The sequence below is a fragment of the Bos indicus genome, chromosome 8, assembly GCF_029378745.1.
Source record: "Bos indicus isolate NIAB-ARS_2022 breed Sahiwal x Tharparkar chromosome 8, NIAB-ARS_B.indTharparkar_mat_pri_1.0, whole genome shotgun sequence".
NCBI lineage: Eukaryota > Metazoa > Chordata > Mammalia > Artiodactyla > Bovidae > Bos > Bos indicus.
Genome location: NC_091767.1, coordinates 15,468,042 through 15,495,975, shown reverse-complemented (window position 1 = coordinate 15,495,975; position 27,934 = coordinate 15,468,042). Strand labels below are relative to the sequence as shown.

Genomic DNA, 27,934 nt, shown 5'->3' with positions numbered 1-27,934 from the left:
TTAAGAGAAAACATGGCTTCCCATGTATTTATTATAAAATGAATTGGGCCCCTCCCCCACACTCAGATGTTGAAGACTTCACATCCCTGATAAGACAGAACCTACGGAGGTAATAAATGTTAAGCGAGGTCATAATGGTGAGGACTGGTAGGACTGGTGTCCTTATAAGAGGAAGCAATGTCCTCCTGGACACAGAGAAGAAGCCATGTGAAGATACAGTGAAGACATATCTACAAGCCAGGAAGAACATGCCAGAAGCCAACTCTGACAGCAAACTTCATCTTGGATGTCTAGCCTCCAGAGCTGAGAGAAACAAATGCCTGTGAGTTAAGCCACCCAGTGCTGCTGTATTTTGTTATGGTAGCCCCGGCAGGCTAATACACATGTAGTCTAGGTTTCAGTTATTCTGCTATTTCAACCAAACCTAAGTACTTTTGCAGAGAAATAAAACAAGTAGCCCTTCGATCAGTTTACAATAATTATAGCATTTCATGAATCGATATTAACATAGGGACATTTGCTCATTTTTCACTGTGATAGAAGACTCTTGTCCTCAGGCAGATTACAGCCCTATACTTTATAGTGCCCGACTATTTATTATGGCTTAGAAATGTGAAACATTAAATACATTTGTGGAAACTGAGACATGCTATTGATTGAATTCACTAAAATAATTTCTTCAATATAGTTATTATTGTATATAACTAGTGAAATAGTCTAGCAGTTATCCCCATATGCAAACTTTTTTTTTTTTTTTTTGGCAAGCAGACAAATGAAAGTTGGCATATGTAGGTATTCCCATGTTGTCTGCCTATCAATCGTCAATCTGTATTTATGTAAAACATATTATGGGTTAACTCCAGGTTAAATTATTACAATGTCTCACAATAAATATTTTTAAAATTGAAATGTACTTAGTACAGTGCTTTCGGAGAAGGCAATGGCACCCCACTCCAGTACTCTTGCCTGGAAAATCCCATGGATGGAGGAGCCTGGTGGGCCGCAGTCCATGGGGTCGCTAAGAGTCAGACAAGACTCAGCAACTTCGCTTTCACTTTTCACTTTCCTGCATTGGAGAAGGCAATGGCAACCCACTCCAGTGTTCTTGCCTGGAGAATCTCAGGGACGGGGGAGCCTTGTGGGCTGCCGTCTATGGGGTGGCACACAGAGTCGGAGACGACTGAAGCGACTTAGCAGCAGCAGCAGCAGTACAGTGCTTCAAATTCAGTGTTTCCAATAAAAATGGCAAAGCTCATGATTTTCAGGGTGTTCCCCTATATTCTTAGCTTCTGGATTTGTCTGTGATCTTCCTGTTTATATCTGTGTGTGTGTCTGTGGCCAGTGATGTTGGACTCTCTGTGACCTCACTGACTATAGCCCACCAGGCTCCTCTGTCCATGGGATTTTCCTGACAAGAATACTGGAGTGGGTTGCCATTGCCTTCTGCAGGGGTTTATATCTAAGTGTATGCAAAATACAAAATTACAGAAAATGCACTTTCACTATAATTTGTGTTTTTATTCAATGTAAAGAAATATTTGAGTAAATATTTTCATCTACGCTTTTTTGTCATTTGAGTTCTACAATGAGATATTTCCTTAAACTTTTTTTTCTTATAATATTTGGGCATTGTTACACAAAAACACTGATGTTTCTACTTTTGCCAACATTGTTTTGTAAACTCTGAAAATCTTCCATAAAATTTACATGAAAATAGTCTATTTTTCTTCCCTATGTGCATATTATGCTTATGTTACAAATATTTTGGGAAGGGATAGCCAATGAAGTATTTTGGGAAAAACTAGAAGGTGATCAAATATAAAATGGTTATAAAGGGACATAACAACTTTGTAAATGCGGGTATAGTAAAATTCACATGTTTATTGCTTCATTCCCAAAGTGGGGGGAGCTTCTAATATAGGTAGGATCATATCAAAATGATTTGATTATACTTGACTATGTTTCAATTGATGGTTTTGGAAATAAGAGAGGGATACAATGTCCTATGGACTCAGCCATGTCTTAGGTTGTGATGGAGCCACAGCTGCTTCAAAAGGTACAGGGCCTCGGTGTGCATTCCTCATGGCTCCATTTTTTCCTAGCTGAGACCCTGGGGAAGGAACTTAAATTTTGCAAGGTGCATCATCAAATCTAATATGGTATAACTATAGTATTTACTGCATAGAAATGAATAAGAATTTTTTTAAAAGTCAATGAGTAAAAACCATTGAGGAATATCTGACACCCTCACCATTAACTTGTTATAGACACTAATTTCTTCCACTCTTTCTGTTGAAACAAAACAAAACAAAAAACATTCTATCCCAAGCAGTAAGAGCTCAGCTTTAAGAGTCTTCTCTGTTAGGCTTCCCTGGTGGCTTAGATGGTAAAGAATCTGCCTGCAATTCAGGACACCCAAGTTCAATCCCTGGGTCGGGAAGATCCCCTGAAGAAGGGCATGGCAACCCATTCCATTATTCTTTCCTGGAAAATTCCATGGACAGAAGAGCCTGGTGGGCTACAATCTATGAGGCAGCAGAGAGTCAGACATGACTGAGCAGCTAACACTTTCTCAGGTTTAGAACCTGGATCAGATCTCATGTCAGCATCCTCTTTCTCTGTCAGATTCTAAGAGGTATTTGAAAATACTAAAACCAGTAAGACCTGTTCCGAGGTCATTGTTCCTTTCTTAAGTTTTAGTAACAATGCCAATTCAGAGCAATTCCAAAGTAAAGTATGGTAGGGGCTTGTGCTGTCAGCCTGAATCTATGGTGATATGTACAACTTGATAATCAAGGTGTTGAAACAGCTTGGCAAATATCACTTAGGCCCTTCACGCCTGGTAGGCAGAATAACCACCTCAATTTTTCAAGGTGATTAAGCTGATTAAGGAAGAACACTGTGATTCTTCATTCATCTATCTCCACTTAATCAGATGGAAAGGTCTCTACCACAGATGAAGGAATTTAAGTGTTGTAACTTAATGTGTCTCTTCACTTTCTTTCCCCTCAACCCCCCCACCACAGCCAGGACCCCTTCTAAGAGAGCCAGACGGTTAACAGAACACTAATTCAAAGCCCCTCATTTCAGAGGTGAGACATTTCCCTCTTTCTTTTTAATTGAAAACATTTAACAGACTTTCTAGGAAATAAACGCTAGAGCACTAACCTCTGAATGCCATTTAATCACTTGTTTCAATCAATTCACATGTTTATTCATGAGAATTGCTCTACCTGTTAAGTGTTGAATTAAAAGGATTGGAGGGGAGGAAGACACCATTAGGAAAACACCCAGAAAGTAGTGTTACCTGAAACATTTATGAACATCTATTGCAAACACTCTTAAAACCTGGTGAATTGCATTTTAATTATTTTTGTAAATGTATTAAAGTTAAGGAGCATTTGGAAAGCAGTCATCTAGAATTGAGGAGGTATAAATTAATCACATGGTTATATTGAATATTCAGAAATCCTTAATGGAGCAATAATAATTGTCAAGCAACATTAGAACTTCTTGGCACATACTTGGGGATGCTTAGAGCATATTTTCACACTGAGGAAATGTTTACTTTACCCAGCAGCCTATTTCCCCCAATAGAAACACAATAAAAATTCAAACACAATAAATCATTCCCAAGGTACAGAGATTCAAATGCCACAAGTGCTTTGATTCACTTTGCTTCAAGGGTAGAATTTATAAATTGAAGAACTTTTACATTTGTTAGAACATAGCACTCTGGAAATGAGGAAAGCAAAGCAAATTGGATTCTGGGATCTTATTTGTGTGTCACTCAGCATTACCCTTGGCAGTGAGTCACTGGCATAAACAGTGGGGGCAGAACCATTTCACCTCTACAGCCAGCAGGAGACCCTCAGAGAGAGTCAGGCTCAGAAAGGATCTCAAAGGGCCCCCAGAACTTGCCTCTACCTTTTTGAAAGGGAAAAATGAATTTGAGAGATGAAGTTAATTAATTCTGGCTTCAGACCCTGATGCTGGGAAAGATTGAGGGCAGGAGGAGAAGGGGACGACAGAGGATGAGATGGTTGGATGGCATCACCGACACGATGGACACGGGTTTGGGTGGACTCCAGTAGTTGGTAATGGACAGGGAGGCCTGGCATGCTGCGGTTCATGGGGTTGCAAAGAGTTGGACATGACCGAGCGACTGAACTGAACAGTCAAAACAAACCAAGAAGAAAACAGGTTTCCTGATTTCCAGCACAGTTTGTTCCTCTTCACCATTCCAAAAAAACGACGAAGATCATTGTGCATGTGTACACTTTTTTTTTTTTTTCACCAGTAATGAATGAATCACACACATTGGATTAATTTGTGTTACACTTTCTACTTTTTTTATACTATTGAATCCTATAAACATTTTGCCTGTTTAAAGAATATCTGTTATCACAAGGTCTTTTCTTTTTCACTTTTATTTTCCTCATCTCTTCAGTAAACTGCTAAAGTAAATAAAGAGCTAGTGCCACTGATATTGTTACTCAGTTTGGACCCTGTTTGTTTGGAAATGCTGAGCTGTGCCTAACTCCTAAGATGTCAAAGTATTTATAGAACACTCCCTGCTCTGCTTAACAAATCATTTGTTTCTCATGTACTGTGGTTGCTACCATCAAACTTCTGTATCACGTTTATGGAAACTCAAGATGCTACAAAAAGTTGCAGCAGCATAAATGAAGTTGTAGAATGACAGATCTTCCAGATAAGAAATGTTACTTGTATTCTGCATCCTTCACTCTACTTAAGATTTTCATGAAGGAAAACTATCTATAAGCTAAGTCTGTGGATTTTCTTTTCATCCTCTTCACTTGACTTTTATGCAGAGAAGTAGATTTTAATTTTGATGGATTCAAATTTATCAGGGTTGACGGAACATGCTTTTGGTGTCAAGTCACAGAACATTTTGCCTAAGATTGGATCCTGAACATTTTTTCCTAGTGTGTGTGTGTGTGTGTGTGTGTGTGTGTGTGTGTGTGTGTATGTTGACCTTAGGTTTTCTATTTACAAATTTATTTTTTGTTTATACTGTAAGGTTTAGGTCAAGCTTCATTTTCCAGTTGTTTTTTTTAAACTATGTATAAGAATGCTATTGATTTTAATGTTTTGTATTCACGATATTTTTATTAGGCCTAAGAGTTTATATGTAAAGTCTTTTGGATTTTCAATATACACACCACATTATAAGAAAAAAGGTAGTTTTTCCCACCTTCTTAATTCTTGTACCTCTTCTATTTTCCCATTGCTTTGCTAGAATCTTCAAGAGAATACTGAATAGAAACAGAAATGGCAGATGTCCATGTGGGTCCTTTCCTGCCTTTAAGAATTTTTCTTACATTTTATTATTAATCATTATAATATAGGTTTTTATAGATAAAGCAATTCTCTTTTACTAGTCTATAAAAAATCTGTTTTGAATATTTATTGGATTTTATCAAATATTGTCTGTGTATAGTAAACTTCAGGAGTTGGTGATGGACAGGGAGGCCTGGTGTGCTACAGTCCATGGGGTCGCAAAGAGTCGGACACAGAGTGACTGAACTTAACTGAACTGATGGAACAGATATGGTTCCATTCCTTTAATCTGTTAAGGGATTTTCTATGATGATTCATTTTTGCCACTCAAGAACAAATCTCTCTTGCTTTTATTTTCTATTCCTATATACACACATACACACACATACATATATTTAGGATACTGTTAAAGCCTGTTTAATAAAGATCTGAGTGGCAAACTCTTAAATATCATATATTTGAAAATATCTTTTTTTGGCTTAATCTCATAAAGTGCTTAGCTGGGTATACAATTTTATTTGTTTTTTTCTTTCCCTAAGCCCACTGAAGATATTGATCCTTCATTTTCTGCTACTGGTGAAAGATCCATAGTTACAAGTCTACTGCCATCAAAATGAAAATATTCTGTCCTTCCTTTCTGGCAGCTATTCAGATTCAATTTCCAAAATTTCTGATTGGTCTTATTCTATATTTATCTATCCATTTGTTTTTTCTTACTATTATATTTTCTTACTCTTATATTTTAAATTATAAAATTATTTTAACTGTGAGCATACTAAGCATCCTTAGTTTTAAGTCTTTGTTAGAGTCTTTCACATAATTAAGTTCACTGGCAGTAAATCCACATTTGAAATAATGATTTTTACTTACAAGTTTGATTTTGTAGTAGACATTTTTATTATTCTCTCTCTATTCCTCTTTATCCATCCTTTCTCCCTAACAAATGTATCAGTACCTTCACCTTGCCCTTTGGGTACCCAGCTAACTAGTCTGGTGAACAAGCTGTCACTCCATTTCCAATCTCCCTAACTTTATGTTTTTCAACAAAGAATCAGGACTGGAATGTTTCAGTTCCCTCCAAGTCCACAGGAGGTGAGCCATAATATGCCATTACCAGTTTCCACCCCAAGTGTCTGGACAGCTTTTCAATCACCACTTTGTTACTTTTCTAATTCATGGAGGTTTTCTGTTTGGTTTGTTTGTGTTTTTATAATCCAGCTATGTCTTTGCTTTCTCCCTTCAGATTTTATCAAATTTTGCTACATACTAGATCCAAGAAAGTCCATCAAAACATACTTGACATCTTGCCCTGCATACTCCTATGCTGTCTTTAGCTCACTCTAATTAGGCTTTCATCTTCGCAGGAAACTTCTTGGCAGAGTCACCAGTAAAACATCCATCCTGACAAATCTAATGGTCAGTTTTCATCTCAGCAGTAGCTGACAGAAGTGATCATTTTCTACTTGCTGATGTATTTCTTTCCTTGTTTTTCAGGATAGTCTACCCTTCTTATTTATCTCTGAGTGAATGGCCTAGATGCAATTTCCTTGCCTGGCTCAACTTTCTATTAAATTTTAATAATTGGAGTGTCCCAGTGCTCCTCAAATATGTTTCCTCTTTCTCTGTAATTACCTATGCTATCCCACAGAGCCATGAATTTTCTATATATACATATTATATAATATATAAATATAGTATATATTAAATAATGCATACTATATATACTATAATGTACAATTCTAAAATAAATTATATAATACAGTGTGTGTATATAAACACACACATATAATATATTCTGTCAATATTATATCCCTATTTTTTCTCCTCTTACCTCTTGAATAATTTATACACTATTTGTTTCTGGATATCCACTTTAACATCTAACAGTCATCCCACACAAAAACCACTGAAACTAATAAATAAATCCAGCAAGGTAGCAGGATGCAAGATCCATATATAGAAATCTGCTGTGTTTCTTTACATCAATGAAATATCAGAAAGAGAATGTTAACAAAAACTCCTGTTTAAAAGCATGTCAAATAGATACCTAGAAATCAACCTAACCAAGGAGGTGAAGGATCTATATGCTAAGAACTATAAAACATTGATGAAATCAACTAAAGATGATAGCAAGAAATGGAAAGATATTACACAGCCTTGGATTGGAAGAATTAATACTGTTAAAATGGCTAGCTATACTTACCACAGCAACCTATACATTTAATGTGATCCCTATGAAGTTACCCCATGACATTATCCACAGAGCTAGAAAACATAATCCTAAAATTCATATATACACTCAAAAGACTTAGAATTGCCAAAGTGATTGTGAGGAAAAAGAACTAAGCTGGAGGCATAACTCTCCCAGAGTGTACATACTACAAAGCTACAGTAATGACAACAGTGTGGTATTGGCACAAAAACAGATATATGGATCAATGCAACAGAATAGAGATCTCAGAAATAAACCCATACGTGTATGGTTAATAATCTTCAACAAACGGGCAAAAATATACAATAGAGAAAAGACAGTCTCTTCAGCAAGAGGTGTTGGGAAAGATGGACAGACTCACATAAAGTAGTTAAGGTAGAATATTCCCTCACATCATACATAAAAATAAATTCAAAATGCCTTAAACACTAGTATATAAGACATGACACCCCAAAACTCCTAGAAGAGAACATAGGTTAAATATTGTCAGACATGTATTATAGTTAAGGTTTTTTTAAATCAGTCTCCCAAGGCAAAAGAAAGAAAAACAAAACTAAACAAATGGGACATAATTAAACTTAGAAGCTTTGGAAAGCAAAGGAAACCATCAACAAAAATGAAAACACAACCTACAGAATGGGATAAACGTTTTGCAAATGATGAGACTGACAAAGGCTTTATTTCCAAAATGTACAGACAGCTCATACCACTCAATATCCAAAAAACAAACCAATCAGAAAGTGTGCAGAGGACCTAAACAGACAGTTCTCCAACGAAGACATACAGATGGTTGCCAACAGGAACATGAAAAGATGTTCCATGTCCCTCATTATTAAAGAAGCGCAAATCAAAACTACAATGACGTTTCACCACATACCAGTCTGATTGGCCATCTTCAAAAAGTCTACAAATTTGCTGAAAAGGATGCAGAGAAAACAGAAACCTTTGTTGGTGGGAATGTAAATTGGTGCAGCCACTAAGGCGAATAGTATGCTGCTGCTGCTAAGTCGCTTCAGTCGTGTCCGACTCTGTGCGACCCCATAGACGGCAGCCCACCAGGCTCCCCTGTCCCAGACATTTCTTAAAAATTAAAAATAGAGTTATCATAGGATAGAGCAATCCCACTCCTGGGTATATATACAGAAAAATGAAAGCTCTAATTTGAAAAGATACATGTACCTCAATGTCATAGCACTTACAATACCAACACATAGAAGCAATGTAAGTGTCCATCGAGAGATGAATGAATAAAGATGTGGCATCCGGTCCCATCACTTCATGGGAAATAGATGGGGAAACAGTGGAAACAGTGTCATACTTTATTTTTCTGGGCTCCAAAATCACTACAGATGGTGACTGCAGCCGTGAAATTAAAAGGCGCTTACTCCTTGGAAGGAAAGTTATGACCAACCTAGATAGCATATTCAAAAGCAGAGACATTACTTTGCCAGCAAAGGTCCGTCTAGTCAAGGCTATGGTTTTTCCTGTGGTCATGTATGGATGTGAGAGTTGGACTGTGAAGAAGGCTGAGTGCCGAAGAATTGATGCTTTTGAACTGTGGTGTTGGAGAAGACTCTTGAGAGTCCCTTGGACTGCAAGGAGATGCAACCAGTCCATTCTGAAGGAGATCAGCCCTGTGATTTCTTTGGAGGGAATGATGCTGAAGCTGAAACTCCAGTACTTTGGCCACCTCATGCGAAGAGTTGACTCATTGGAAAAGACCCTGATGCTGGGAGGGATTGGGGGCAGGAGGAGAAGGGGATGACAGAGGATGAGATGGCTGGATGGCATCACTGACTCGATGGACGTGAGTCTGAGTGAACTCCAGGAGTTGGTGATGGACAGGGAGGCCTGGCGCGCTGCGATTCATGGGGTCGCAAAGCGTTGGACACGACTGAGCGACTGATCTGATCTGATCTGATGCATGTATATGTGTGTGCATTGTGTGTGTGTATATACATGTGGGTGTTAAGTCACTTCAGTCGTGTCTGACTCTGTAACCCTATGGACTACATATAGCCCACCAGGTTCCTCTGTCCATGGGATTCTCCAGGCAAGAATACTAGAATCTCTTATATCTTGCATCTTCATAATTTGTGTCTTTAATAACTTGCGTCTCTTAAATGTCCTGCATTGGCTGATGGGTTCTGTGGATTTACCTTAAGTATGACAGAAACTTCTTGGATAGTTTTAAATAGGAGTATGATGTAATATGATTTCTGTGGCTGCTAGATAAGAGATAGAGTATAGGGGACAACGGTGGAATCAGGGAGGCCGGTTAGGACGCTACTGTAGGAAGCTAAACAGAAGACAATGATGTGGACTAGAATGTTAGGTCAAAAGTCATGTTTTAACCATATTAGGCTTAGATGACTTTCAATTTTTTTCTTTATTTAACTAGAATTGATCTATGATATTGTGTTAGTTTCAGCTGTCGAAACCTGACTATTGTGTTAGGTGTACAACTTCAGATTCTTTTCCATTATAGGCTATTACAAGATATTGAATATAGTTCCCTTTGCTATATAGTAGGTCATTGGTTATTTTATATATATATGTGTGTGTGTGTGTGTGTGTGTGTATAGCATTATATGTGTGTGTGTGTGTATATACACACCATATATATAGTATGTATTTTTTAATCCCAAACTCCTAATTTATTCATCCCCACCTCTTTCCCCTTTGGTAACTGTGTGTGTTCTATCTCTATGAGTCTGTTTCTGTTTTACAAATAAGTTGACTTGTGGTTTGTTTTTTTTATGTTAGATTTCATATATAAATGATATATATTTGTCTTTCTCTGCCTGACTTACTTCACTTAGTATAATAATCTTAGGTTCATCCAGGTTGCTGCAAATGGCAATATTTCATTCTTTTTTATGGTAGAATAATAATCCATTATATGTGTGTGTGTGTGTGTGTGTGTGCATGTACATATATACACCATGCCTGCCAGTGAAAGAGATATGAGAGAAATGGGTTTGATCCCTAGGTCAGGAAGATCCCCTGGAGGAGGGCATGGCAACCCACTCCAGTATTCTTGTGTGGAGAATCCCATGTACAGAAGAACCTGGTGGGCTACAGTCCATAGTGTCGCAGTGAGTCAGACATGACTGAAGTGACTCAGCATGCACGCACACTTACAATGGCCCTAGAAGACTTAACAGGTCTCACCACTATCATCAGAGAATTCATTCCAACAGTCTTGGCATTCTTATTACCTTTTAGAATATTACCCTGGACTAATAATGTTTCTTTTCCAAATCTTTGCCTAGTTCTTTTTGTACATCATTCAGTTACTGTTTAATTGCTACCCCTTGCAAAGGTCGTCTATAACCACCCTAGTTAAAATACTCTCCTGTCACTCCTTTGTCCTTAAATTTCTTTTTCAGTTTCTTGGATATTCTTTTTCTGGAATTCTTGAAGTATAACTGACAAAATTGTAAGGTATTTTAAGTATATATCATGATTATTTGATAACATATATATTGTAAAAGAATTGTCACCTAGTTAACATACCCATACACATGTGTGTGTATGTTAAAACTTAAGTTCTACTCTCCTAGAAAATTTCCATTATACAATAGTGTTATCAACTATATCCATTATTTTATAAATTAGATTTTCAAACCTTATTCACTTCACTATTCTTTTATAAAGCCTCAATTATTAGTGGATATTTTAATATTTATTGTTTAAATAAATTAAGCAAAAAATATTTACTTGTTTCTTGTCTATCTTACCCACTTGCATTCAAGTTCCCTGAAGGTAGGTATTTGATTTCTCTTATTCACAACAGTTAACCCTGACATCTAGAAGAGTGTCTAGTACTTAAGAGACATTCAATAAATATCTGCAGAATTAATAAATTACAGCATTCCACCAATGATTAGGAATCTAATTAGACTGACACAACTCCTATACAAAGGAAATGGTATATAGTATATTTTTATATCTGGCAATCAAAACCATAGAGAAATAAATATTTTTCAACTTTTCCCATTAAATTTCCTTTACTTGAACTCTAAGAGCACAAACAATACCATACAAAATGTTAGCTGTCAAGGCATTTCACAAAATAGTGGCTAAGTCACCCTTTGATTCCTTTTGACCTGTGCATTTTGGATTTCCAGCATTTCCATTCCCAATGGCTGGATGTATGGAAAATCTTTACACCTCTAAATTCAAATTCATTCTAAATGAATGACCTTGCCTCTCCTTTGAGAGCTATGTCTAATAAAGCCTAAAATTTGAAAGACTATTAATTCTCTGAATTATTTGTTGTGATAAGCAATATTCCATTGAAGGTCCTCTGACATGTCTTTAATATATTCTAAACTCTTAATATTTTTTAAAAGCCATTGAATTGTCCTCTTTTAACTGGTAAACATCACTGATTATAAATTACATCATAATAAAGCTGTTAAAATAGCAAAATAAATAACACAACACTGAATTTTAAAATGTGATACTGGAAAGGCACACCATATTATGGAGAAAAATGACTCAAACATCAAGATATATATTTGATGATAAAATTACTAGACATTAAAAATAAAGGAATAATTCTTTGAGCACCCATTCAGGAAAAAATAACTGCTTTACAATGGATCAAATATCAGACTGGTAACAGGTTTCTTAACAGCAACATCTATGAAAGAGCAAAGCAGCAACTACAAAGCACTCAGTGTAGTGTCCATGTTCTCTCCACCAAACCGTAGATCATTTATTAGCTTTCCTGAATCCACTGCTATCAAAACTGGTATTCTAGATAAACCTCAATGAATTTAGGGTCTTCTAATAATATTAAGGTAATAGATGCAGAGGATACCTGTGTTACTAAGAGCAGACCCAAGGGCCAAATGACCTCCTACCACTGTGGACAGACAGACCCTGGATTTTTCATTTGTTGAATCCATCTCGGACAATATCTGAGTTGTCTGAGTCAACCTTTCCAGTTAGATTTATTATTTATTTTATAATGTAACAAACATTTCTGAGCTTGTCATTGTATCTTCTAAATGAATTATTTATTTCTTTAAAAGATTATAGCAACTTTCCTAACAATTAAAATAAACTTTTGTCTCTTGGGAGCATTCAAAATACATATCTACTACATAAGGCAGTTTGAAAAACAAACCACCTTCTATCTTACTTTGTTAAATTTTATATTATATTGAGATCATGTAGAGTAGAACAGTCAACTCTAAACTGCTCAGTAAAATCACTTAGAAATCATTTTCTAGAAAAATAGTAAGAATCCAGGCTTTTTTTTTCCCCCCACAGAAGTAGAGTCATGTTATGCATTCCAGATATCAAGGGACCTTAGAGATTATGTCATCTAAACTTTTCATTGTCCAAGTGAGTGAATTTGGCCCCTTGGAGAATTAATGACAATCACATAATTGTAGGGCTGGGACCAGATTCTAGGATTTTGGTTGTCTCATTTGACATTCCTTATATAACCTCCTTTCTTGTTTAGATCTGTACTTGTAAACATTTCCTTATTGTATTCATTTCACAGATATGCACCACTCTGTCCTAGCTAGTCTTTGCAATTCAGGAAACGTGAGGTAAAGAAGACAGGTAAGATCCATGTCCTCTGGGAGTCACTATTTCTTGATCACACATGGCTTTTGCAAAGATTCACTGAAAGACCCACCCATGACTCTTCACTGCACCATTATCTTCCCAAGCTCCACTTTCTTCAGAGACCCAGGGCATTCCTATTCTGAGCTATAAGCCTGAGGCAAATTCTTCGGGAAGCCTTCCCTGCATCCCTCACTGCCCCAGTCTGGGCTACATGCCCTTGCTTTGTGCTTCCTTAGCACAGTATGCTTACCTCTGTCAGAGCATCACAACTTGGAAAGGTGTTCGTCTACATCCTTGTTATTCCTTCCTCTTAAACTATGGCCTCCTTGAGGCCTCCTAGTGCTCTGTTTGTTCCAATATCTCTAGTATCTGCATAGTACCTGGAACAGAATGAATGCTCACTAAATATTTGCTGTTGTCTAAATTGAGAATGACTGCATAAATATAAGGTCTTATATGAACCATTTACATCTCACTGTCAATGAGTTTAAAGAAATTAATTTCTCCTGGTAGAGTTGCTATGCTGCATGCTTAGTTGCTCAGTTGTGTCCGACTCTTTGTGACCCCATGGACAGTAGCCCACTAGACTTCTCTGTCTATGGGGATTCTCCAGGACAGAACACTGTGCTCTCTTCCAGGGAATCTTCCCAACCCAGGAATTGAACCCAGGTCTCCCACATTGCAGGCAGATTCTTTACCATCTAAGCCACCAGGAAGGCCCCAAGATACTGGAGTGGGTAGCCTATCCCTTCTCCAAGGGAACTTCCCTACCCAGTAATTGCAGGAGAGCCGGGGTCTCCTGCATTGCAGGTGGATTCTTTACTAGCTGAGCTACCAGGGAAGCCCCTCTGGTAGGATTACTTGTACCTTACTAGCTCCAAACTAATCATTAATAAATAATGTTGAAAATATCCAATGTACTTCTAGGACTACAGTTGACCTTGGAACAACACAAGTTTCAACTGTGGTGAGTACACTTACAGGGGATTTTGTGTGTGTGTGATAGTAAACACTACCGTAACAACAACAACAACGGGGCTTTCCTGGTGGCTCAGTGGTAAAGAATCTGCCTGCCAGTGCAGGAGACACGATCGCTCTCTGAATCAGAGGGATCACATGGAGAAGGAAATGGCAACCCGTTCCAGCATTCTTTCTCGGGAAATCTCATGGACACAGAAGCCTAGCAGGCTACAGTTTCCATGGGGGTCACAAAGATTCAGATGCAACTCAGTGACTAAACAGAAACAAACACACTATAGTTACTATGCTATAGTAACTATGCGGTTGAATATAGTAACTATAGTAACTATAACATAGTAACAATAGTATAATATAGTTACTATAGTAACTATAATATAGTAACTATATGGTTGAATACATGGATGCTGGATCACAAATAATGAGAAATCATGGATATAGATGAACCACATATATATAGAGGGCTGATCGTAAGTTATACTATATTGCTACTGTTTAGAGGGTGGGTGCTCATAAAACCCATGCTATTCAAGGGTCAGCTGATGTCATGTACTCTGTACACGTCTCTCAGCAATGGACAGCTCATATATACACAACCCTCTCATCTGACCAACTAGGATAAAATGCTGATGCTGGAATTTTAACACACAAGAGATAGGCTTCATCAAACTTCTGATAAAATTACTCTGGTTTTCTGTTAAATGCCAAGCTGATTTAAAAATTGCCACATGATGACTTGCAGCTAAAGAAATCCATGATTTAGAACTTGGATGCTTGCCAGAAGGTATTTTTCAGAGTTGAACTCTTGTCTGTGATTAAGGGACAAAGGTCTGCGATCTACTTTCAGAAACAGAAAACCGTAACAACAAAATCCTCAATGAAATAAAAAACTCTACACATTCCAGTTTAGTTATTACACAGGCCAATTTATAATTCTTTCTCAGCTGGAATCTGATATCGTAGAGTCAATAGACTCATTCAGATCTAAACTTTTATCTTTTTACTGGGGCATGCTCTCTAATTGAACACTGCTTATACTTTGTGCTGGGAATGGGAAAACACTCCAGGATGTCTCTGCATTAAAGGAAGCTATGGGGGTTGTACAACATAATTGTCTTTGAGTTGTATTACAAATAACTCCACAGGAGACACTAAAATTGGCCTACTATCTAAATACTAAGAAAAAGAATGTCAATACTCAATCTAGTATTTGAGGCAATGATATTATTTGGTCTTTTCATGAAAAAAAAAATCATCATTTTCTCAAACAAGTGAATGCATTATTTATAATACAACAAACTTTCATTTTTCTCCATCATTAAGCATTAGGTGTTGTTCCAATTATTAGCATAAATAGACCCGTGACCTTCTTGCTGGGGTTCACATGAGTATCATTCAGAGTAATTCTAAATCAGAGGAATAGTTTTTGAAAGTTAATCTTGTTTCCTCCTTTTCTTCAGGAATTCCAGGTTGAACACATCAGGCTCCCAACTGGTCACTAAGATGTTTAAGGCCACTTTCAACACTATACTGGTCAGTCTCCTTTCAATATCACAAGTGGAATTATGGGAAAGCATATAAACACACTGCTGCTGCTAAGTCACTTCAGTCGTGTCCAACTCTGTGCAACCCCATAGATGGCAGCCCACCAGGCTCCCCTGTCCCTGGGATTCTCCAGGCAAGAGCACTGGAGTGGGTTGCCATTTCCTTCTCCAATGCATGAAAGCGAAAAGTGAAAATGAAGTTGCTCAGTCGTGCCCGACTCTTAGCAACCCCATGGACTGCAGCCTACCAGGCTCCCCATCCATGGAATTTTCCAGGCAAGAGTACTGGAGTGGGGTGCCATTGCCTTCAAGGCGTAATTAAAGTAAATCTATCTTGATGATGAAGAAATATTTTTAATGTAATTTTACTTATATTGGAGTATACTTGATTTACAATGTTGTATTAGCTTCGGGTATACAGCAAGTGATTCATTTATACATATAAATATATCCATTATTTTTCAGATTTTTTTTTCCCATTTAGGTTGCCACATAATATTGAGTAGAGATCCCTGTGCCATACTGTAAGTCTTGTTGATTGTCTATTTTATATATTAGTGTGTATATATTAAACCCAAACTCCTAACATTGTAAATCAACTGTACTCCAATATACAATAAAAATTAAATTTAAGAAAATAATAATTTATCTAGAATGGAATTTAACATTAGAAAGATTAGGATTAAATCCCTATTCTTCTACATATTAGTTGTATTACTGATTTAAGGCTCAGCTTACGCATAAACAATTTTGCATTTTAAATATGATACATGCCAAGAGTCTAAAACACTGGTTTTCACACATTAATAGTTTAATGTACTTTAGTCCTTAGTTCATTCTTCACAACCAACAGTGTACAATGTCGTAGTGAACAGTTACGGTAGCCATCTCTAATTCAAAATGGCAAGCTTCCCTGAGGCTTCAAAGTCCTACCTAAACTATCCCTTCAGGCAACTATTAGGATCAAATGCAATTTTTTTTTTTTTTTAAATTTGCCATCCCTGTTTTAGCTACTCAGTTTACTGCTCTGGGAGATATAAACAAGTTTGAAACACAAGGTTTTCTGTAAAAATCTTGAATCTGGTTAGTTAGACAAATAACTTAAATATAAAATAATGAGTAGTGTGAGGTTGAAGACCAGCTTCTTTGAGGTTTATAAGTCTATAATTATAAGTTCAAAGGAGTAATTTATATGGTAAACTTAAAGAGGATGCAAGAGTGGAAAGGGCTCTTAAAAAAACATGTTTTTAAAAATTCTACTTGTTTCCTTCTTCCTCTAACTCCACTTGCTAACCTCTCTGGGCATCAATTTCTTCCTCTTTAAAATAAGCAGATTAAATCTGACATGGTGTTTTCCAACTCTATCATTCTGTGATTAGGTCTAAAGTAATCAGTAGGAATGACTGGAAATTTGGGGAGTGAAAGAGGGTCCACAAAGCCTTTGGAATGAACATTAAAAGATGAGTTGAGTTCAGGCTGGTAAAAGAGGTAAAGAAGGCAACCCAGAAGAGAAAATACTTGTAAGCAATGGCTCTTGATCAGAGGCTTCTAGACAAATTTAAAAGCATGATAATGGTGATGAGGAGGATGATGCAAAATAGTTGAGATTATAGCAATACATCACAATGCACCATCTGCCATTCCATTTTAAGCAAATCACTCCTCAGGCAATAACTGCCAGAGTTTATGCAAAATGTACAATACATTTTGCTCAAATAAAACCATCTACAACTGGAATGCCTTTGCCCCAGCAACAACAGAAGAAAAGGAGCTTGAGGTCTTCATTAATATGTTAATTTGCCCATTTCCTAGCAGCGTTAACATAAAGGCCCTATGCACAGGTTGACCAAATTAACACCATACCACTGTTGCCTTCAAACTTTAGAAAGTATCTCCCCTAAAAACACTCTATGAAAAAAAGAAACCTGGGAGGATTTGAGATTTCATGGAGAAATAGGATTAGATCTGTAAGAATAGACCTATCAGGTCTGGTTTTAATCACTAAATAAAAATCAGTAACATATTACATAAAGACATTGATAAGATATTTTGAATGAGTATTATTGACATTTTGACATCTGACTTTCATCTGTCATCTTCTGATCATGATATATTTCTCAGGGTTTCCCTTCTCCAAAATTTCAATATTTATACATATGTCTATTTTACTGCATAGTGCAAGTATGCATACACACTCATTCATATCTGTCACTTTGAGAACCCGTGCACCATAGCCCACCAGGTCCCTTTGTCCATGGGATTTTTTCAGGCAAGAATACTGGAGTTGGTTGCCATTTCCTACTCAAGGGGAACTTCCTGACCCAAGGATCAAACCCGAGTCTTCTGGAGCTCCTGCAGCTCCTTCATTGGCAGGCAGGTTCTTTACCCTGTGCCACCCCAGAAGATATTAAGTGCATATTAAAAAGCATCATCTTTTGCACCTAGTCCTTTTTCCTAATGTGTCATACCATGCTTCACAATTCCCATATGCTAAGTCTTGCCATATTCTCAGAGATGCAGTAACTAGGCTTGCCAGATTCAGCAAATAAAAAACTTAGAATGCCAAGTGAAACTTCAGATAAACAATAAAAGTATTTTTAGAAAAGTGTCCCCCATATAATATTTAGGACATAACTTGCATACTGTTTATCTCTAATATATATAACTCAACATCATGGACTTGATCTGGCAACCCTACCTGTGACTGAAATGATTGATGAACAAAAATCATTTCTGAGCAAATATTTCTTAAGCCTTCTCCACAAAATTCAAAATGATATATTATTAGTTCCCCATACAGTAATGCCTCATCAAAGTGGATACTCACAGCCTCTTTTATGGCAACCTTTGCCCCTTCCATCCCACATAATCCTAGAAGTTCTAAGGCTATGGCTATCTTTGCTACTGTCCTTTGATTGACTGAGTTTTGAGACTATATTGCTCTATTATGCTTTATTTACTTTTTCCCCTTTGCTAAACATCAGTGTTCTCTCTTTTTAATTTAGCCTAACAATTTGCATTGTCAGATTTCATATTCTTTTCAAAATATAGACCGAATAAAATTTGCATATACTCTCCTAGATTTTTGCATACATTTTGTAAGTTATCTTTGTTAGACATCTATAGTTTTCTTTGACTCAGTCAAAATACGAAGACAAGAGATAAAATCAAACATGTTTATATAAAAGTACTATCAGCAAATTGCCGTTAGGGTATATATTTAATTTCCAAATGCTATTCACTTTATTTTCACTAATGTGGAAACATTATGTAAACCACTGATTTTGCCATACACTAAGGAGCAGCTCTTGAAATTTACAGAGTGGTATAAAGGAAATTTAGTTTAAGTCTTCAAAGACTGGAAAAAAAAAAGCTTTTTTGTGTGTGAAAATTCTGGAGCATTTCCAACACAAAACTTTAAGCAGCAATGAATTATTCATTTTTATTTGGAGAAAATTATGGACTAACAGCTTAATAAATAAAATAGTATGCTAAAATTGTAGTATTGGTATCTAAAGACATAAAAATGAATTTTAAACTGTTATGAGAGCTTTCTACCTTATTTTACAAACTGGTAATGTTTCAAGAAGAGTCATTCAGATTTACAAAAATGAGGCAAGTATAAGTGGCAAGATACTGAACCAAGAGCAGAGTGTCTCATTCTCATTTCTTATAAAAGCAGAAGTCAGATGATACTTAATAGAGGTTTCCTAACTGTGCTTTCTCATCTGAAAAGTAGGGATAATATCTTTTCAGAGAGCTTGGGTTGAGGGAAAGAAAAGTGGAACAGACATTCCCTATTTAATCTCTTTTTCTCTGGGTCCACATTTTACCTATAGCAGAGAAACTTACACCACTCATTTTCCAGAAGGGAGGCTGGAGGAGTGAATGCAGGCTGAGTGGAAAGGCGAGGGGAATGAGAGATTGAAAAAAGAGGAAGAGAGGGAGGTTTGAGTTCAACAAATCAGTATCAGATCCTGCTTTAAATAATTTCTCATATTCAGCTGAAGGAGATGATGAGATTTAAAAATGCCAAAACAATCTTTTTGTTGTTGATGATATTTTTTTTTTTAATTCTCAAGATTACTCCTCAGATGTTTCTTCCTAAATGCACTTTTCCCCCAGGAAAAAGCAGGCTTTAGACACTTCCATTTGTTACATTAGGAAACAAAACAAAGGCTTTGAACCTGCCTTGGGAATGAAGATACTTCTTCAAGTTGACATTTCTTAAACATTCATTGTATATTTATTCAACATTTGGTGGAGAGGTGAAACTAACAAGAAAGAAAAAAGGTAGCATCTCCAATTATACTCAAAGTTTGATCCCCACATCCAGATCTCCAAACAGTTCAGCTCTGAACTCAGCTCAAGACAGGAGAGTTGACCCTAACAGCCCACACTTGCAAGGCTGACTGTAGAGGCCAGAGGACAGCATCAGAAAACTTCCAAATATGCAGACTCTCCCCGAGAGTTCTTATGAATAAAACTTCCTCCATCATACATTTCTAATGATGTTTAATGCCTCCAATGGACGAAATCCAGCCTGCGCTTTGTCAGTCTTGGCAAGGCAATACCTTGGGCCCTGTTCATGAAAATTGTCATCATAGAAGGAAGGACTTAGGACATAAACATGTCATTGGAATCCTGATTGAGTTGAGAATCTCAAACTTAGGTTGTTTAATTACAACAGGTAATGAATGAGTTGGAGAAGGCAATGGCACCCAACTCCAGTACTCTTGCCTGGAAAATCCCATGGACGGAGGAGCCTGGTAGGCTGCAGTCCATGGGGTTGATAAGAGTTGGACAGGACTGAGTGACTTCACTTTCACTTTTCACTTTCATGCATTGGAGAAGGAAATGGCAACCCACTCCAGTGTTCTTGCCTTGAGAATCCCAGGGACCGGGGAGCCTGGTGGGCTGCCGTCTATGGGGTCGCACAGAGTCAGACACGACTGAAGCGACTTAGCAGTAGCAGCAGTGAATGAGTTACCTGCATTATCTGGCAGTGCTGAGGTCTGAAAGTGACTGCAGATTGTACATATCCTGTTTTGTCACTAGATTGTGCCTTTGAGAAAAACTATGCTTAGAACAAGAATTGTTTTTGTTTTCCTTTAAATAAAAGAAGGTCTGTAATACAATGCTGCTGCTGCTGCCGCTAAGTCACTTCAGTCGTGTCCGACTCTGTGTGACCCCAGAGATGGCAGCCCACCAGGCTCTGCCATCCCTGGGATTCTCCAGGCAAGAACACCAGAGTGGGTTGCCATTTCCTTCTCCAATGCATGAAAGTGAAAAGTGAAAGTGAAGTCTCTCAGTCATGTCAGACTCTTATCGACCCCATGGACTGCAGCCTACCAGGCTCCTCCGTCCATGGGATTTTCCAGGCAAGAGTATTGGAGTGGGGTGCCATTGTAATACAATGAGAGATTAGTAAATGGTAGCTAATATTTTACTTCAGTATTTCCAGCACCTAGAAAAGTACCTGAATTAAGAGATACTCATGAAATATTTGATGAATTGGTGAAAGTAATTAGATTAAACATGATGGCATTTTTTGTTGTTGTTGTTTGAGGAGTGGTATTATTTATTTCAAACTTAAATATCTATTGGACATTGGAATTCCATTTTAAAGATGAAGTTACATAATAAAAATGAAGCTCCTCTGTGAGTCTAGCTGCTAAACAAATCTAATATATTACCATGCTACTGCTAAGTCACTTCAGTCGTGTCCGACTCTGTGAGACCCCATAGACAGCAGCCCACCAGGCTCCCCCCTCCCTGGGACTCTCCAGGCAAGAACACTGGAGTGGGTTGCCATTTCCTTCTCCAATGCAGGAAAGTGAAAAGTGAAAGTGAAGTCGCTCAGTCGTGTCTGACTCTTAGTGACCCCATGAACTACAGCCTACCAGGCTCCTCCATCCATGGGATTCTCCAGGCAAGAGTACTGGAGTGGGGTGCCATTGCCTTCTCCAAATATATTACTATAGTTAGGCTCTTTCACTTAATGAAGGGTTGTGAACCAATTGGTGTAAGTAATTGAAAATATGATTAGCAATTTATTTCCTTCATATCACATTAGTTAAGGAGACACCTTAAGTGGGTTCACAGTTCAATATCACCTAGTTTTCATGAGATACCATTCTGTTCTTTTTGACCAGTTGATACTTAAATACAATTCATGGATTCATAGAGGATTTAAAAGATGAATTTCCATTGATTAAAAAGTATGTCACAAGAAATATACTATATAACTTGCTACGATTAAGTGACTCACCATTTTTTGGTACTGTTAATGAGTAAGTGCATCACCATTTATTGATACTGGTAATGAGTACATTCTTTGCCCCAGCTTTGTTGATAAGAATCCTATTTTCGGAGAGTGTTTTGCCTATGTTCTCCTCTAGGAGTTTTATAGTTTCTGGTCTTACGTTGAGATCTTTAATCCATTTTGAGTTTATTTTGGTGTATGGTGTTAGAAAGTGGTCCAGTTTCATTCTTTTACAAGTGGTTGACCAGATTTCCCATTATAATAGCCAAGACATGGAAGCAACCTAGATGTCCATCAGCAGATGAATGGATAAGAAAGCTGTGGTACATATACACAATGGAGTATTACTCAGCCATTAAAAAGAATACATTTGAATCAGTTCTAATGAGGTGGATGAAACTGGAGCCTATTATACAGAGTGAAGTAAGCCAGAAGGAAAAACATAAATACAGTATACTAACGCATATATATGGAATTTAGAAAGATGGTAACAATAACCCGGTGTACGAGACAGCAAAAGAGACACTGATGTATAGAACAGTCTTATGGACTCTGTGGGAGAGGGAGAGGGTGGGAAGATTTGGGAGAATGGCAATGAAACATGTAAAGTATCATGTGGGAAACGAGTTGCCAGTCCAGGTTCGATGCATGATGCTGGATGCTTGGGGCTGGTGCACTGGGACGGCCCAGAGGGATGGTATGGGGAGGGAGGAGGGAGGAGGGTTTGGGATGGGGAACACATGTATACCTGTGGTGGATTCATTTTGATATTTGGCAAAACTAATACAATTATGTAAAGTTTAAAAATAAAATAAAATTGGAGAGAAAAAAAAAAAAAAAAAGAATCCTATTTTCATTCGCACAAAGCCACAATGGCTCACTGATGGGGATGTGTTAGGTGGGTGCCGGGTAAACAGAAGAACTTAGGCCATGCTGAGATGGCAGCATCTGTTCAACTCCATTCAATTTTTGCATGAAGGGACAATATTCCTAGTTTTGCTATTGCTTTTGACCTTTCCATGGACTGGATTTTTGACTCCTTCAAAGTTTTCTAACGTTGTCAACTAATTCTGTTGACAAACCAACAACAACAAAATTGTCAACAACACTGAATCACTGAGGCTAATGCAGTTGAAGATCTTTATCCAGTTCACAGCATTCCAGCTTGTTACTGCTGTTCTATTTTGCTTTCCAGAATGCTATGCTGAATCTATTGCTTTCTGTCCTTGATGATTTCTTTGATAACAATGCATGTTCTTCTGGTTTAGGTGAACCCATAGGAAACTGGTACTTGCAACATTAGCTCTGTAAAGAAAATCTGAGTCTCTGTATTAATTAAATATTGGCATACTGCTGCTATAAAGCAAACAACTACAAATTATAAGTACTACACAATAAATGAGCATACATTTCTTGCTCATGAGTTTGTAGATCAGCTGGGGTGCCTACGCTTCAGGCTACAGTATTTGGAGCAGTTCTACATGTTGCCTGTTGGAAGGCTGCCTTTCCTCCATGTGTTTAGCATCATCTCCCAAGAACCAGTAGGCTAATGGGGCATATTTACTTTATATGAAGGCAGAGGCCTAAGAGAAAAGTAGAAACGTGCAAGCTCTCTTGAAGGCTTTGAGCCTGGTAAACTGCTGTTTCTACCTACATGGTGGTGGTAGTGGTTTTGTTGCTAAGTCATGTCTGACTCTTGTGATCTCATAGACTGTTGCTTGCCAGGCTTCTCTGTCCATGGGACTCTCCAGGCAAGAATACTAGGTGGGTTGCTATTTCTTTCTCCAGGGGATCTTTCCAACCCAGGGATCGAACTCACATCTCCTGCATTGCAGGCAGAATCTTTACCGATTGAGCCACCAGGGAACCCCTTCTATCTACATACCATTGGCCAAACAAGTCACGTGGCTAAGCCCAAAGTCAAGGAGAGAAGAATTCACTTTTCCCAGGATAAGTCATGGCAAGAATGTAGATGCAGGGAGGGAGGAAGACTTAGATCCAAGCATTCAAACTATTAAATACTATACAGTTTCTTGCTTTGATAATACAAGAGGTCATTGACTTTATTGATAACATGTTAAGGTCATGGAATGGAATCTTTTCTGGGCCTCCTGGAATTTTTCTTTCTTCTATTTGACAACAATATCTTGTATTATAGCAATTCTACCTTGAGTTTTCCATTTCTCACTAACACTCCATAATCTTGTTATTCTTATTTTCCGTTCTTTCTAAGAAATTGGTTTAATTTCCTGTCTTACTTTATATACAACACTGCTTACTTAAAATGTTTGCTTCCCTTAAAAAAGCCCATACATTCTGAAAAATCAGCAAACTAAATAGCTATTAAATTATTCTACTGAATTAAATATAGAAACTTAGAGCAAAGGAATAGAAATTAACATTGTAAAATCACAGAAAAAATATCTGTATACTTAAATCTTGCCTGTATGGCAGCAGGAATGCAGCTGAATTTAAAACTTTATTTATTATTCAAGGTACATTATTCTGGTGTTTTGCCAAAAAAAAATTAAAAAGCTGTTCCTTTATTTTAAAATGGTTGAGTAAAAATTTTTAAATTGTATACATATATTTTTAAAAGCATAAATGTAACAGGAAAAGACAGTATATTATCTGTAATTTTAACAGTGACTTTTCTACTTGACCCCAAAACTCCACTCCAAAGAAATTACTTCAGGGAAATGGTTAGATATTTAGTTCGTGTATTTGCTTTTGAGAATGTTCACTGCATTTTTCATTATAGTAACCCATATGGAAAAATATCTAGAGTCCAACAATTCAGGAATTTCATATAAATTTCATCATGTTCATAAAATGGATAACTAGGTTATTTTGAATCATGCTTTATGAGAATGTTAAGTGGGCAATGGGCATAATATAATTTGCATAAGGGTAAAATATTTTCAAAATTATATTTAATGTGCCTTAGATTTTTACAGGAGTCGCAGATTATACTGACATTCTGATAAAAGCTATAAACCTCCCACCTACAGAAATGCACTCATGTACACAAACAACAAAATGGCATGCAACTGGGGCTGGGAGTATGAATTTTTGGCATTTTTGACATGTTGGATAAAGAAAGCCTGATAAATATTGTGATGATTAAAAAGAAAGAAGAAAAAGAAAAAGGGAAAGAATTGTATCTATTTTTTATTTACAAAAAAAGTTTTCATACACTTTGAAAATATTTGGGAACTTCAATAGCAAGTGGGGAAAAGTTTTGCCACAAACACAGAGATACGGTGAGTAATACCGAATCCATACGCACACGTGCATACACACACTCACAGAGCCAAGTCAGAGAGCTGCATTTCCACATCTGCAGGTATGAAAACAAAGGGAGTAGCCGAATCCACAACAGGAAGTGTCACTGATATCACGATGGTTGAAGTTTCAAGGACGATCCAGTCCTGGGCTCTAAACGCTCTTGGTGATAGATGATGTGACCTCTGGCCTCAGCTAAGCCAGAGAGCTGGACCTGAGACTCCTACACAAATGAAGTTTTCTTGGCCAAGAACTATGGTGGCATTTTGCATATTTTATTATTTTGTTTTTAATAATGAGACAATACTGATTTTTGATGGTGTCTGGTCACTCAAGATTCAGCAGTTTGAGTGTTCTAGACTATAGACAAATTTAGGTAAAGGGTATGGACTCTCATCTGAAAGAACAGGTACCAGAGACTGAAGATGTACGTGTTCATCCATGCTCAGTGGCTGAGTCATGTCCGATTCTTTGCAACCTATGGACTATAGACTGTAGCCCGCCAAGTCCCTCTGTCCGTGGGATTTCCCAGGCAAGAATACTGGAGTGGGTTGCCATTTCCACCTCCAGGGAATCTGGGTCAATCTCTGACCCAGAGATTGAACCCGCATCTTCTGCATTGCCAGGCAGATTCTTTACCACTGAGCCACCTGGGAAACCCCAGAGACTGAAGATACGCACTGCCAATAACAGATTTTTAATTCTCTGTGCCTAAGTATGGTAGAGAAACTACAGACATGATATCCAATTTTACATGATTTTTATTTTTCTAGAATTCCTTCCACTCCTTCCTTCCCTCAAATAACTCAAAAGTGAACACATATGTTCACTGGTTAGGGATTCTTAGTCCTTAAAAAAATAAACTCTGTATTGCCTCAACTATTTTAAGTGTAGTCACAGTTTTATCCAGGCAATTTTTCAATATTTTCCAGTTAAGAGGAAAAGTAAGGTCACTGAAAAAATATAACTGCCACTGTGCATCTAGCAGAGTTGAGCAGCAACGCACGAATGAATAGAATACCTCCACTTGCCCCAAGCCAGTCATGTGGGAGAACCTTGAATAAGCCAGTCATGCGCAAGAAACAAAGGTGGACAGAGGTGGTTGAATGGGTCGCTGAAAGTGCCTTCAATGCTGAATATATTCAGTGTGTTCTAATTCCATAAAAAAAACCATGATAAATGTAACTACAAGTCAAGAATCTACTCAAGAACGCGTCAATAAGCAACCAGCTTGACAGAATTTGAACAGACCCATGTGCCACAGTAACCACACCGAGTTATAAAATATGGTACTTGGTACCACATAACTTTAATGGCGAAGTGATAACTGACTGCTACAGATGTGCTACCAGTGTGATTTAAAAACTTTAGGGAGCTGTGGAAATGTGAGAATGAACAGAAATACTTTCTAGGGTTACAAGGCTAATTCTTATATGTGGTTTAGAATCAGCCTTTTCACTCGATAGCGTTATAACACTATGGGTTCTGGAGTCAAGCTGACCAAAGTTTAATCCATTCTTCAACTCTTAGTGGCAGTGGAACTCCGGACAAGTTACTTCACTTATTGGAGAGTCGGTTTCCTCATCTGTAAAATGGGAGCACCATCCTCTTTGTCTTTCTGTTGATGATTAAAAGAGAAAATGTGCAAAAGGGCTTTGTGTAGGGTTGGATACAATAATTACTCAATAATGTGAGCTCTCTTCAAATGAGTTCTCATAACTTCCCTCACTGTACCACATCAGTCTTCGCCTAGTCACTGCTAAAATATTCCTTATTCCTTTCATGTGTAAGCACATGAATTCCCACAATGTCTGATGTGAGCAGGCAGAACTTCAACAGATAATAGGGACACGTCTCTCACCAAGAAAGGATGAAAATAGCTACTGTTCATTGAGGAAGTGACTTGTGGTAGATACATGAAATGTGATGTATTGTGTATCATATACATTTGACTAGTTCTCAGCATAATCATTGTTTCCTTCTTTTAACAGATAACGAAAAAGGAGAAATTGTTGATGCTAGTAACTAGCAGAGACTGACCTCAAATTGAGATCTCTCAGACTCTAAATTTAAGACACCTACTTCCAACAATGTCTCTGTTGTAGGTCGACTTGTGTCCTCCCCCGCCCCCCAGATTCATGTTAAAGTCCTAGCCCCAAGTATCTGAGCTATCTGGAAGCAAGGTTATTAAAGATATAATTCCTTAAGATGAGATCATACCTGATAAGGATGGGCCCCTAATCCAACAGGAATAATATCCTTACAAAAAGGTAAAATATGGACATAGGCATACACATAGGAAATGCCACATGAAGTTGGAGGCAGAAAGTGGGTGATGGAGCAGAAGCCAAGGAATGCCAAAGATTGCCAGCAAACCACCAGAAGCCAGGAGAAAGACTGGGACAGATTTTCCCTCACATACCTCAGAAGGAGCCAATGCTGCAGATACCTTGACTCTGAACTCCTGGTCTGCAGACTTTGAGACACTGAATTTCCAAAGTTTAAACCACCTGGCTTGTGGTACTTTATTATGTCAGGCCTAGTAAACTAACACAGTTGCCTCTTTTCTCATTCCCTTTCATTAGTATTATCTGCATATTGATTCTTTTCATATGTAGAATACCAAGTAATTTTGATTATTTTTGAGGCCTTCCAAAAACTAATATAATTTATTTAGAAAAATGGTCATGAACTTCCAGCACTATGGTAGTCTAGGTTACTCAAAACCACCTCCTTCTATGAACATAGAGGAAT

The 27,934-nt window shown here is 37.5% G+C and overlaps 1 protein-coding gene and 1 long non-coding RNA gene across 3 annotated transcripts in view; one reads left to right on the top strand and one right to left on the bottom strand.

The window, feature by feature from the left end:
* The window catches only part of LINGO2 (leucine rich repeat and Ig domain containing 2), a 1,233,386-nt gene that overhangs the window by 651,325 nt on the left and 554,127 nt on the right, over positions 1-27,934 (bottom strand). The window lies entirely within an intron of this gene.
* On the top strand, positions 161-27,904 carry LOC139184445 (uncharacterized). 2 transcript variants are annotated; one of them, XR_011567950.1, is made up of 5 exons: positions 161-322; positions 13,041-13,102; positions 14,036-14,075; positions 15,547-15,619; positions 27,172-27,904. It is a non-coding gene; the product is annotated as an uncharacterized lncRNA (long non-coding RNA). The 2 variants fall into 2 exon arrangements; XR_011567949.1 differs by lacking the exons at positions 14,036-14,075; positions 27,172-27,904 and having other exon boundaries at positions 15,547-15,684.